Source organism: Dama dama, chromosome 23 (assembly GCF_033118175.1).
Source record: "Dama dama isolate Ldn47 chromosome 23, ASM3311817v1, whole genome shotgun sequence".
In the NCBI taxonomy this organism is placed as follows: domain Eukaryota; kingdom Metazoa; phylum Chordata; class Mammalia; order Artiodactyla; family Cervidae; genus Dama; species Dama dama.
In genome coordinates, this window is record NC_083703.1 from 27,415,639 (window position 1) to 27,430,180 (window position 14,542).

Below are 14,542 nucleotides of genomic sequence, written 5' to 3' on the forward strand. Positions count from 1 at the left end.
TCTAGTCAAGGCTATGATTTTTCCCATAGTCATGTATGGATGTGAGAGTTGGACTATAAAGAAAGCTGAGCACCAAAGAATTGATGCTTTTGTACTGTGGTGTTGGAGACAACTCTTGAGAGTCCCTTGAACTGCAAGGAGATCCAACCAGTCCATCCTAAAGGAGATCAGTCCTGGGTGTTCACTGGAAGAACTGATGCTGAAACTGAAACTCCAATACTTTGGCCACCTGATGCAAAGAACTGACTCATTTGAAAAGACCCTGATGCTGGGAATGATTGAAGGTGGGAGGAGAAGGGGATGATAGATGATGAGATTGGTTGGATGGCATCACTGACTCAATGGGCATGAGTTTGAGGAAACCCTGGGAACTGGTAATGGACAGGGAAGTCTGGCATGCTGCAGTCCATGGGGTCTCAAAGAGTTGGACACGATGAGCGACTGAACTGAACTGAGCTGTTAATCTCATAAATTTTTACACTAGGTCTCCATCTAAAAGAGGAACCAGTTAACATCAAATGTGCACAGAAAGAATCTCAGGCTCCTCCTCTCCCTGTCTATTGCCTTCCTATTGGTAAAGTCTCAGATAATACTAATCACTTGAGCACAAATATATGTACATATATATACAAATATGCATTATGTGTGTATATTCATATTTATATATATATATGTTACTAAAATTCAACAGTAACTATAGCAACTAGATCAAAAGATTGAGAGGAGGAAGAAGTCATATATCAGTGATATTTTAAGAATTGCCAGCACATAACTCAAGCTGATTTTTCATCTGTTTGGTTATTGATTTTAAGTTCTCTTCAGTGGCTCCACCTTCATCACCTGCACCTAGTAAACTGCTTTTTCCATCTTTTCCCTGGTAGAAAGTTTGAAAAATTGGAAAGGATCAGAGATGAGCTAGAAGATTTTACTTTGGAATAAGACAAGAAAGGTATCCAGCAAAAATGACCAGAGATATTAAGAGCAGAGTAGGCTGACTTCTGAGAGAGGATTTGGGTAAAAAGTTGAGAGAGGAGATGAAGGATTCTTTAGGGAAAATAACTTCTATCTTCTTTGATAGTGACACAGACTAGTAATAATTTTCAGTAACAATAAAATCAATAATAAATAACATCATATTTCAGATATTGTTGTAAATGCTGTACATGACTTCATGTGTTAAGTCTATTTACTCTCACAATAATCTTATTATATGTTTACCATTATCATTCCCACTTTACAGATGAAATAACTGAGGCAGATGAAGTAAGTACTAGGAATTGACAGAGACAGTTTTTAACCAAAGCAGTAAGGCTTCAGACCTCACTGTCAACTGCTTTACTGTGCATTTCTTGAGAAACACAGACTTGAACTGTCATCAGTTTTGTTTTCAGTCAGACCACTGTTCCTGTAAATTGATGTAGCACAGAGACCAAAGTGCATAGGGAGTACCTGAGTTATACAAGGACAAGGTGATGAGGTTATGCAAACAGGAGAAGGTGAACAGAATCCAGAGAGACTTTGCAAAACCATTATATAGGACTTCATGGGGACTAAATAATAACAGAAGATAAGAAGAATGAGTCATTGATGACTCAAAAAATTAAGCTTTAGTAATGCAGGAGATGATGGTGCCGCTGGCAGAGAGTGGGAAATGAACAAGTGGGTGGATTGGTGGGTGGAAGCTGATGGTGAATTTAGCTTTGATAATCCAAGGAGAAAACTTCAATAAGCATTTAGTAACACTGCAACTATCAAGAAGAGAAGAAATATGGAAAAGTATATCTCAGAAGTAGTAGTATAGATGACACAGGACACAGTTGAAATTTTACCTCTTTTTTTTCTTTAGTATGTGATGCACTCATTGAACGCTTTGAATCCTGCTTCATTCTACAGAGGGTTTGAGGCAGTTTACACTAAAATGAACAGGAGATTATTGTTGATATATTAATCTGGTATATAAATTCATTTATTTTTAACTTCATTTTTTTCTTTTCCAAATAAAATGATTTCATTTTTTTTCCTTGACCCTTTCCTAGATCCAAATTTTTATTCATTCAGTTGTATTTATTTTTAAGTCTTTACTGAAATTGTCACAATATTTCTTCTGTTTCATGTCTTGGTGTTTTGGCTGTGAGGCATGTGGGATCTTAGCTCTCTGACCATGGACCAAACCCTTGCCCTGGAAGGTGAAGTTTTAACCCTGGACCACCAGGGAGGTCCCTATATTCATTTTTAAACAAGTTTTTTTTTGTAATTCTCTGAATTGGTGTGGTAACAGTTTTTATCACATGTAGTGTTTTGTGTTGTCTCATTTTGCTTTGTTATGTATCATATAAAATAGTGGAGTCTAAGTGGTAAGGATCATGGTAACAGCATTTGAAAATCATGATTGAAATTATATGTGTACATACATATATTTTTTCCACTATGTATTTATACCTTTGCTCTCCTATTTTCCCAACAGCAGTTAATTTTTGCAGATTTTTAATGGAAAGTTTTGAAACTAGTCTCCCTCCTCCAGGATCTAAGAAACTAAGAACTTAGATGGATCTTTGACTTCCGTGGTAATAATTATGATAATAGATGTGTCAGGTAAGAGAATTTGTGGGTGGAATTAAGTAGGAATTTTGTGTTCTTTCCAGTTAAATTTTAGTTTTAGCAGGTTAAGTTGAACTTGGAAACTTCATTTTTTTGTTTAGTAAAATGAGTATTGGGTTGGTAATAATTGGTTATTGAATTTTGTCCATTTTCATGTGTAATATATAGAAAAGGTAGAAATTCAGCAGAAGCATCATAACATCCTTCCATGGTTCCAAGGAACCCATGAAGGCCCATTGTCTTGGTAAGAGTGGAATTTCATATATGGATGGAACTCATAATAATCGGGCAGTGAAAAGGTGAAGTGCCAGGTAGAATCTGGCAATCTAAGTATCAAAATATCAATAATGTAGGATGTGAACAATAGGTGAAACAAGGTTTCTGGCTTACTTGTCAACTCTCTACACTATCTTCTCAACTATTTTTTAAAATATAAAACTATTCTAAAATTTAAAAGTTCAGTTTTAAAAGCCTGTCATTAATAAGTTCAAGAAAGTATGTTGATTTATAGGAAAGAATTATAGGAAAGAATTTTACCAGAATACCAGAATATCTGAATCATTAAAAAAAAAATGTCAAATAACGCAGTTCAGAAAAACACGGCAACTTGTACATAGTAGAAAACAGAATTTGTAAACAGGAAGACAACCAAAATACTATCCATGTTCGGATATTAACTAACCCATGGTTAAGAGTTAGTAAGAAGGGTGGGCTGGTTCTCTTCTGGCAGTAAAGAATAGCTCTTTTCCAGAAGCTTCCTTGAGACCCCTATCCAGTGCTTCAGTTCAGTTCAGTCGCTCAGTGGTGTCCAACTCTTCGCGACCCCATGAATCGCATGCAGCACGCCAGGCCTCCCTGTCCATCACCAACTCCCTGAGTTTACTCACACTCATGCCCATCGAGTCGGTGATGCCATCCAGCAATCTCATCCTCTGTCATCCCCTTCTCCTCCTGCCCCCAATCCCTCGCAGCATCAAGGTCTTTTCCAATGAGTCAACTCTTCGCATGAGGTGGCCAAAGTACTGGAGTTTCAGCTTCAGCCATCAGTCCTTCCAATGAACACCCAGAACTGATCTCCTTTAGGATGGACTGGTTGGATCTCCTTGCAGTTCAAGGGACTCTCAAGAGTCTTCTCCAGTGCTTACAGCTCCTCAATTGATTAAACACAGTCTTTGAGGTGGAATGTTTAAATACATCCCTGAATCAAGAGCTTGGCAGAGAGGTAGATTCCTAAGCCATAAGAATTTGACTTCTCTGGAGTTTCTTTAAACAAACTCTGGATGGTTGTGATGTCATAAGCCCTTATAAGAAAAGGCTTCAAAACTACTGCAAGGCTGACGTAACAAGTTCCCCATTGTCCTTTTTGTCCGGAGTCCTGGAGGAATTCCTCTCTGATCCTAGAATCAAAAGTAGTTGTAACTTTCCTGAGCTGTTGTGTTTGTTTTTATCTCAAGGACACAATGAATCAGATCTGCCCCGGCTTTCTTTTTCACCCTGACTGCTTCCTGCTGCCCACCGATATCCAGCTCATTTCCTTCCACAGGAAGGCGGGACTTTCCATTTCGCTCCAGGGTGGAGTCACAAGACTAGCTCTGGCCAGTGAGAATGAGCCAAAGCAACGCCACCAACGCATTTAATTGCTAGTGCAAGATCCTTTAAAGCTCTTTATTTCCTCTGCAGAGTGACTGACCACATGAGAGACAGTGACTCCTCAATTGCATAGAAATTAGAGAGGGGAGTGGGGAGCAGGCCTCCAGGTCACCTGTAGTGAACCTGTAACCGGTAAGAGAAACTAAAGCTTCATGGTTTCAAGCCCCTGAAATTTCAAAATTGTTTTTACCATAGTAGAACACAGTCTATCCTGACTAATAAAACTATGTCCAGCTATCTATATAGTCTATTAATGGACAGATGGTCGGTTGTTGTTTTATGCATTTTAGTCTAATTTCTTTGTTTTGCCTCAAACTTGTTTTTTTTTTTTTTTTTTTTTTAAATCATTCAACATAGTTGAATGTGTCCAATTTTGTCACAGCTTATGCATCCTTGTATGCCATTTTGGATGCATAAAGGATGCATAAACTATGACAAGATTGGATACATTAATCTGTGTTGAATAATTATAGGCCATTTTGGGGGGCTTCCCGGGTGGCACTAGTGATAAAGAACACGCTTGCCAATGCAGGAGATGCAAGAGACTTGGGTTCGATCCCTGGGTGGGGAAAATCCCTTGGAGGAGGCTGGCAACCCACTCCAGTATTCTTGCCTAGGAAATCCCATGAACAGAGCAGCCTGGTGGGCTATGGTTCACAGGGTTGCAAAAAGTCGAACACGACTGAAGTGACTTAGCAGCAGCAGCAGCAGGCCATTTTAAGAACAGGTGGTGAATAAATAAGGTAAAATAATGCATTGGTATGAGAAGAACATCAGTATCAGTATGAGTACCCTATACAGGATAAACTGAGATTTTTAAACATAGGCTGCTTTGGAAATTTTCTTCTAAGAGAAAATACTTATATAAGCATAGGACTAGCAACTGCATTTCCAGAGAGATAACACTAGAGGGCGTGTGGAGTTAGAGTACAGTATGACCCCCATTGGCCAGTACAGGTGCACTAAGAAGAGATATTATTGCCCAAGGATTTAAGTAAGAGTTTTGGTTTGTGTAGTTTTCCATATTTTAAATTTCAGAAATCCATATTAATTGACCTTCTTTCTAGGGAAAATGATGAAATGAATTGGAGCCTGCCTGTCTATAATATTATTTTACTATGAAATTCAGACTTTAAGGGCATGATTCTTGGGATATTTTGGAGTCTCTGTTCTCACAGGCATTTTCTTCTTATGCAGAATTCTACCCAAACTTGTTCAGTGTTCTACAGTTTTTTTCACTTCTTCCCTCAAAACCAACAAGTCTGGCTCCCTCTTCCTGGGTGAGGCCTGGTAAGTGGAAGTTTTGTTATTCTGACAATTTAATTTGAGATAAAGTGTTGATGGATGACAATACCTTATTACTAACCATGCCTACAGGCTTCCCAGGTGGTGCCGGTGGTAAAGAACCCTGCCAGTGCAGGAGACTAAGAGTCACGGGTTCAATCCCTGGGTCAGGAATGTCCCCTGGAAGAGGGCATGGCAACCCACTCCAGTATTCTTGTCTGGGAAATCCTATGGACAGAGGATCCTGGTGGGCTACAGTCCATGGGGTCTCAGACACTCGGACATTACTGAAGTGACTTAGCACATACACAACCATACCTACCTGTCCAGATAGAATTATGTTTTTATCTAAAAATTTATTTGTTTAATCTAAAGGGGACTACAGAAGTAAGTGTGAAAGTCACTTCATCATAGAGGGCCTTCCAAGCTAGAGTATCATTTTATCTTCCTGAGTGTACTCTTGAGCCTAAATTCACAGCAATTTATCCATCACCCAAGATGGTAGTTATGTCAGTGGAATTACGACTCATTACGGCAAGTTGAATACTATTAATATTTTATAGAAAAATTTTGTTATTCAGATCCCTAGTTGTAAGAATAAAGCATCTGGTGTTTTGATATGTTACATGCTATTTTTGTGCTTGTTTAAATTTTGGAAATAGTGCCGGGAATTGATACAGGGTTAAAATGCATTTGATAACCTTCAAACATTCCTCAGTCAACAACCTCAACCTTCTCCCTTTCATGAAAAGTGTAGGATAAATGAAAGAACTCAGATTTTGGAGTCAAGTAAATCTAGATTTAGACTCAGGCTACCACATTATCCTGAATTTTCAATTCCTCAACTGTAAAATGTAAATTACCATTTTAGTGCAAATTTAAATGGATGTAAATTTAACCTACATTTCAAGGATTTGGGGGAAGCTTTATGTCATATGAAAAGTACCTGGAATACCTTAAGATGATGCTAACTTGATCTTTTTCATCATTTTTTTGGTCAGATATATCTATGAACAAAATTGATTTATTTAAATTGCATTTCTAATATGTAGAATTGAAATGGCATTTCTTATTAATACTTGTAAAGTCAAGCAGCTGATGGAGAGTACTAATGGTGAGATGACCAAGGGTGGCAGAGCAGATTTGGGATTGGTTTTAGCAAACCAGTGAGCAGTCAATGTTGTGACATTCATCAGTCCACCATGTGAGTTCCTAGCATTCTAGTTCTCAGTGGGGACATTCTGGTTGGCAGTCTCCAGCCTCTCACCCAAACTTTCATCCCCATCACTATTCTGTTTTTAGTCACATGATTCTAGATAATAAGGAAATGAAAATCTAGACTAGCATAGATAATATAGTTAAGATCTTTGTGTTGCTTGGACATGATCTAGGGTTCTTTTCTTTCTAAGTCTTAACTGAATTTGTTACAATATTGCTTCTGCTTTCAGTTTTGGTTTTTTGGCTGTGGGGCATGTAGGATGCTAGCTCCCCAACCAGTGATGGAACCTGCACCCACTTCATTGGAAGGTGAAGTCTTAACCACTGGACTGCCAAGGAAGTCCTTAGGGTTCATTTGTTGAATTAGTCTTTTCAATCCTTAGGGTTCATTTGTTGAATTAGTCTTTTCAACAGAATAACAAACTAAAGAAATATTCAGTTCTGAGGATAATTCTCAGCTCATATATTATTTTAGCTTCTGCCAAAATAATTTTATATACCTGGTGACATTCAAATATTTCAAGCTGTCATTTTCAAAATAACTGTTTAACACATTATTTTTTAATTGATTAGAATGTTTCCAAAATCAATTACAAGCAATATACATAGGAAGAAAAATTTCTACTGTAAGTGCCTGTTATAAAATGTGCCTTGTAGAAAGTTCTTTTTTCTAGGTGATTACTGAACATCAGCAATTCTAATACTGATCTAGACCACTCTTATCTGCAGAGTGAATACAAAGGGAAATGTAAAATTCCATGAAATCCCTGATTATCTATGCCTAATTCCTGTTGAGTCAGAGCTTGTTCTCTGACATTCTTTGCTACAGACATTTCATGTTTTCATTCATTTCCTGGAGTCTGAAATGACTGGACTGGGTGACAGTCTCACCATAGTTTCTGTCCTGTGTCTCAAAATCATTCTGAGGGAAGAAGAATCAGTTTAGTTTCATCACCCTTTCTTTAGAGGGACAAGTAACTCCAGTCAAAGAATTAATTTCCATGATCATTCTATTACAACATCTTGTTTGAACCAGGCACAGTGGTCAAAACTGATTAAAATACAATTAATGTGCACTCTCTTGGGTTTCACTGTAAAATATAATTTTGTGCACTTCAAATTTAGTTAAGTTTTTATAGCTACATTTTCTGATCTTTTTTTTTGTTACTTGTATCATTTTGAATCATGCATATATTATTAAAGTTTAAGAAAGCTATTTCAGACAGGAATCCACTCTATTTTTCTAGTCTGACATTCTTCTCAATTTCACTGAGGAACCGGAAGACTGATGAATCACCTCTACCCTAAGGACAGACTTCTTGGACTTTGTTCTGAGTTGTCACTGCTTTCTCTTCCCTTCCCCATCTCCTCTCACCTGCACATCCTGAGCTGAAAAATTGATGCTTTTTAACTGTGGTGTTGGAGAAGACTCTTGAGAGTCCCTTGGACAGCAAGGAGATCCTAACATCAATCTTAAAGGAAATCAGTCCTGAATATTCATTGGAAGGACTGATGCTGAAGCTGAAACTCCAATACTTTGGACACCTGATGCAAACAACTGAATCTTTAGACAAGACCCTGATGCTGGGTAAGGTTGAAGGCAGGAGGAGAAGGGGATGACAGAGGATGAGATAGTTGGATGGCATCACCTTCTCAATGGACATGAGTTTGAGTAAACACCGGGGGTTGCTGATGGACAGGGAGGCCTGGTGTGCTGCAGTCCATGGGATCACAAAGAGTCAGACACGACTGAGTGACTGAACTGAACTGAACTGAACTTGTCCTTTTAACCCTGGAGGATTAGCAGAAACTGCATGAGAACCTTAGTTATTTTGAGCATAGGAAATGGATAAGCTGTACCATATGAAGAACAAGGGGGAGAACTTTGGAGAAATAGGATGCGATTTTAAGGATGAGAAAACAGGACAGAACAGCGGTATAGACCAGAAGTAGGGCCAGGACAGCAACCAAGGAGAAATAAGTACCCTGGGGAAATAGAAGATGAAAAGCAAGCTTCACTCATGACTGAAAGGACAGTCACCAGGCACAGACCAAGAACAGGATACAGTGTGGTTGAGACTGAGGGTAAACCAACAGAAGAAGCTACTGCTGCCCAGGTCAACATTCTTGGGACAGCAGTTGGTTTTGTTGTCATTGACAGATGAGAATAAGATCATTACTGCTGATGGGACTGATTGTGAAATACTTGGACTCCCTCAGGATGGCAGGGTTTATATCCTCCCCCTTATTTAGTCTTCTCAATATCAAAGTTCACTTGGATATATTTTAGTAGGTGGAGTCAGGGCTCTCTGAACCGGGAATTTACTACTCTGCCTTTGAGCAAGAGATCAGAGGAAGGAGGGGATGGAGAGTGTCAGGTGCTAATTGATGAGACTCAAGGATTGGCTGGAATGCTGGGCATATTGACCTACGAAAGTGAAAGCACTGAGCAAGTCCATAGAGTCAGAAGTACACTGGTAGACGCCAGGGGTCAGGTGTAGGAGGATGGGGAGTTAGTGTTTAATGGGGACAGAGTTTCCGTTTAGGAAGGTGAGAAATTTGGGAGATGGACGAGGGTGGGAGGGGCATGACAACATGAGTGTACTTAATGCCACTGAGCTGCACAACTAAATGTGGTGAAAACAGTATGTTTTATGTTATGTGACTTTTACCACAATAAAAAACAATTAAAGAAAAAAAGGTGAATGCACTAAAGTGAAAGAGAGGAGAAACTTGTCAAGAAGTCAGTGGAGGGAGAAATCCCCATTGATGGCAGGTATCTGTTTCGCTTTCCCCATAAAACAAAAAGCAAGGTCATCTATAAGAAAAAGGGGAAGAAGGGGAGAGGAAAGAGTTGGCTTGAGTCCACTAATGATAATTTATAATTATTAATGTTGTCCATTAATTAAAATCTAAAATTAGATTTTAATTAATGGACAACATTAATAATTATAAATTATCATTAAATATCAAGCCTTTAATTTATACTGGCCCTATGAATTTATGGGACTTCACAGGTGGTGCTAGTGGTAAAGAACCTCCTGCTAATGCCAGTAGACATAAGAGGTATGGGTTCGATCCCTGGGTTGGGAGGATCCCCTGGAGGAGGGCATGTCAACCCACTCCAGTGTTCTTGCCCGGAAAATCCCATGGGCAGAGGAGCATGGGGCCTGTGGTCCACAGGGTCACAAAGAGTTGGACATGATTGAAGCAACTTAGCACGAACACACATGAATTAATAGAATTGAGACAGAAAGAAAACATTTTCTCTATACCCAGCAATTTAACCAGGCTGAAAAGACTCCTGAGAGTCCCTTGGACTGGAAGGAGATCCAACCAGTCCATCCTGAAGGAAATCAGTCCTGAATATTCATTGGAAGTACTGATGCTAAAGCTGAAACTCCAATACTTTGGCCACCTGATGCAAACAACTGACTCATTTGAAAACACCCTGATGCTGGGAAAGATTGAGGGAGGGAGGAGAAGGGGATGACAGAGGATGAGATGGTTGGATGGCATCACCAACTGAACGGACATGAGTTTGAGTAAACTCCGGGAGTTGGTGATGGGCAGGGAGGTCTGGCGTGCTGCAGTCCATGGGTTTGCAAAGAATTGGACATGAATGACCAACTGAATTGAACTAAGAGACTCCAGGAACTGTAATGACAGTGTAGGTTTAGAAAAGAAGATCTCCAAGCCTACATAAGTATTAACATTGAGCTTAATTCCCCTATCTTCCAAAATCACTCCTAAATAATTAAGTTGTACTAGCTAAAGGAAATGAAACAAATATATGAATAGTTACTAAAAAAAAAAAAAAAACCCAAAGAAGAGAGAAGAAGAAATAAAAGTACTGACATTTTCTTGAAAGACAAATCGGGTTAAAATTACAACCAAATGAATTGATTGTAGTTTTTTGTTTGTTTGCCTTTTTTTGATCATTTCACTCTGCACAATACATATCTATGGGGCCTCCCTGTTGGCTCAGCCTTAAAGAGTCTACCTGGCAATGCAGGAGACTCAGGCTCAATCCCCAGGACAGGAAGATCCCCTGGAGAAGGAAATGGCAACCCGCCCCAGTATTCTTGCCTGGGAAACCCCATGAACAGAGGAGCCTGGCAGGCTACAGTCCACAGGGTCACCAAGAGTTGGACATGACTTAGCAACTAAGCAAAAATAACAATATATATCTATGTCATATAATCTAGTTCATAGTAAACCAAGTGAAACAGAATATCAGTATTTACCAAAATCAGACCAAAGAGAAAAGAAACATGATACTGAGATGATATATACTTATAGAAAATGCATATTTGCTATTTGACTTTTTATTTTGATAATACTCTCTATTTCATAGAGTATATATTTTGTTTGTTTAATTTGGGGGGAAGAGAATCACTTTATTTTTATTAATTCACAATTCACATCAAAGCAGTTCATGTAAGGATACCACGCACACAGTTGCCCAGCCCCAAATGCCTCGTCATCTCAATTCACTTCTCCATAAGAACATCCTCTGTTGTGATTTAGCCAGTTCTTTAGTTTAAACTTCTTGATTAGGTTAAACCACGTGCAAATTTGCTCTGATTCTGCACCTCCTTAAAATCCACACAAAGCTCATGGTCACTCTGGATCTGCGTCAGAATGTTTCAGCTCACAGTGGCCAGGACCAAACTGTTGCTGGAGGAAGTGGACTGAGTTTCATATCTCAGTTAGTTCAGTCGCTCAGTCGTGTCCAACTTTTTGTGACCCCATGGACTGCAGCAAACTAGGCTTCCCTGTCCATCACCAACTCCCAGAGCTTGCTCAAACTCATGTCCATTGAGTTGGTGATGCTATCCAACCATCTCATCCTCTGTCGTCTCCTTCTCCCCCTGCCTTCAATCTTTCCCAGCATCAGGGTCTTTTCAAATGAGTCAGTTTCCCATCAGGTGGCCAAAGTATTGGAGTTTCAGCTTCAGCATCAGTCCTTCAAATGAATATTCAGGACTGATTTCCTTTAGGATGGACTGGTTGGATCTCCTTCCAGTTCAAGGGACTCTCAAGAGTCTTCTCCAACACCACAGTTCAAAAGTATTAATTCTTTGGTGCTCAGCTTTCTTTATACTCCAACTTTCATATCCACACATGACTACTGGAAAAACCAGTAGCTTTGACTAGATGGACCTTAGTCAGCAAAGTAACATCTATGCTTTTTAATATGCTGTCTAGGCTGGTCATAACTTTTCTTCCAAGGAGCAAGCATTTTTTAATTTCATGGCTTCAGTCAGCATCTGCAGTGATTTTGAAACCCAAGAAAATTAAGTCTCCCACTGTTTCCATTGTTTCCCCATCTATTTGCCATGAAGTGATGGGACTGGATGCCATGGGCTTCATTTTTTGAATATTGAGTTTTCAGCCAGCTTTTTCACTCTCTTCTTTCACTTTCATCAAGAGATTCTTTAGTTCTTCTTCACTTTCTGCCATAAGGGTGGTTTCATCTGTGTATCTGAGGTTATTGATATTTCTCCCAGCAATCTTGATTCTAGCTTTTGCTTCATTCAGCCCAACATTTCTCATGATGTATTCTGCATATAAGTTAAATAAGCAGGATGACAATATACAGCCTTGATGTACTCCTTTCCCAATTTGGAACCAGTCTATTGTTCCATGTCCAGTTCTAACTTCTTGACCTGCATACAGATTTCTCAGGAGGCAGGTAAGGTGGTCTGGTATTCCCATCTCTGGAAGAATTTTCCAGTTTGTTGTGGTCTACACAGTCAAAGGCTTTGGTGTAATCAATGAAGCAAGTGTTTTTCTGGAACTCTCTTGCTTTTTTGATGATCCAGTGGATGTTGGTAATTTGGTCTCTGGTTCCTTTGCCTTTTCTAAATCCATCTTGAGCATCTGGAAGTTCACGGTTCATGTACTGTTGAAATCTGGTTTGGAGAATTTTGAGCATTACTTTGCTAGCTTGTGAGATGAATGCAATTGTGCAGTAGTTTGAACATTCTTTGGCCTTGCCTTTCTTTGGAATTGGAATGAAAATTGACCTTTTCCAGTCCTGTGGCCACTGTTGAGTTTTCCAAATTTGCTGGCATATTGAGTGCAGCACTTTCACAGCATCATCTTCTAGGATTTGAAATCGCTCAACTGGAATTCCATCACCTCCACTAGCTTTGTAGTGATGCTTCCTAAGGCCCACTTGACTTCACATTCCAGGATGTCTGGCTCTAGGTGAGTGATCACACCATTGTGGTTTTCTGGGTCATGAAGATCTTTTTTGTATAGTTTTTCTGTGTATTCTTGCCACCTCCTCTTAATATCATCTGCTTCTGTTAGGTCCATACCATTTCCATCCTTTATCATGCCCATCTTTAGATGAAATGTTTCCTTGGTATCTCTAATTTTCTTGAAGAGATTTTTTAGTCTTTCCAATTCTATTGTTTCAGATCTAAATGTAGGATATTCTTGTCTAGGATATTCCACAAAGTGAGAACATTTGATCATTTTTATTTCCATCCAGAAGTGGAGCTTGTTCTCTGAGAGTGAAAACTTCCTATCACTCCCACACATCAGTATCTTTCTGAAGTCCTGTCTGCACCTTTAGCATCACTCACCATGATGCTTTAGGCTGTGGGCAAATGGTTCTGCTGTCTATGGTTTTGTAGAAGGAGGATGATTCCTTTGTCTTAGAGTTCACGATTCAACTCTCCAGTAATAACCCTGAAGACTGCCCTAAATAGCTTCGCTGTTCTTTGACTGTTTGCCTCTAGGCTTGGAGTTCCTCTGGGTCTAACCTCCCTGGACAATGTGTTTGATGTGCTAAAATGGCCTCCCATTACATTTTCCTGTAGACCAGATTCTGACTGCTGAATATCATTCTTCAAATTTTCTCTTGCATTGACCAGACTCTTCTTGTTTTCCCATGCTACTGTGGATTTTTTTTTCTTTTTAATATAAGGAGAATGGTTGGGACTGAGGGACTGCATATGTCCTCAGTCTACCTTTTTGAGACACTCTCATTTCTCTGTAACCCCCTTCATATTCTGCAGAAGAGTCCTACTCATCTAATAACTCTGTAGGTACACATTTTTTGCTTTTCTTCCTTCAAGTCTTTCCTATTTTAGTGCTTCTTTTGCGACACATCTCTTTGCTCCCCTTGAGGACTTTCTATTCTTTGAACACTTCCTCTGGTCCTCAAGTCCAAATTCAATATTCTCCTCCAGTGAATCATTACGGCCTTCAATTTGAATCACTGTTATGACTGTGTTATAACCTAACGCAGAATATATTATCTTTGGACTTATCATTCCTTCACAACCACACACACTGTCTTTCTTATCTTTGTATTACAGTTACACATTACAGTGCCTTCCACATAGTAGGGACACACATCTGTGACTGCAATTAAATTAATTTGAATTTGTAGCCAGTTCCCACCAGTAAAAGAAAATTCATCTTTATGCTATGTTTAGGCTGACAGTTTTAATAACTAGGTTGTTTTTTAGCTAGTTTATTTTATAAAGTTTCTTAGTATGGTATTTGTTGAGAAGCACAATAAAATAAATTATGCTTGTGATTAACTTTTGTCCTCAAAATTGAATTGCTGTCTTTTTCACACCTTACATTTTTCTATTAAGAACCTCAAAGAGAACATTCAAATATTTCTGGTTTGCTCAGCACTTATAGACATTAGCTGATATAATATTTTCTTAAACAATGCTATCTACACTGCACATACACCCTTAATCTCTTGCAAAGGGTAACCATACTGCTACATACGATCATTTATCACAACACTCCCCTTAAT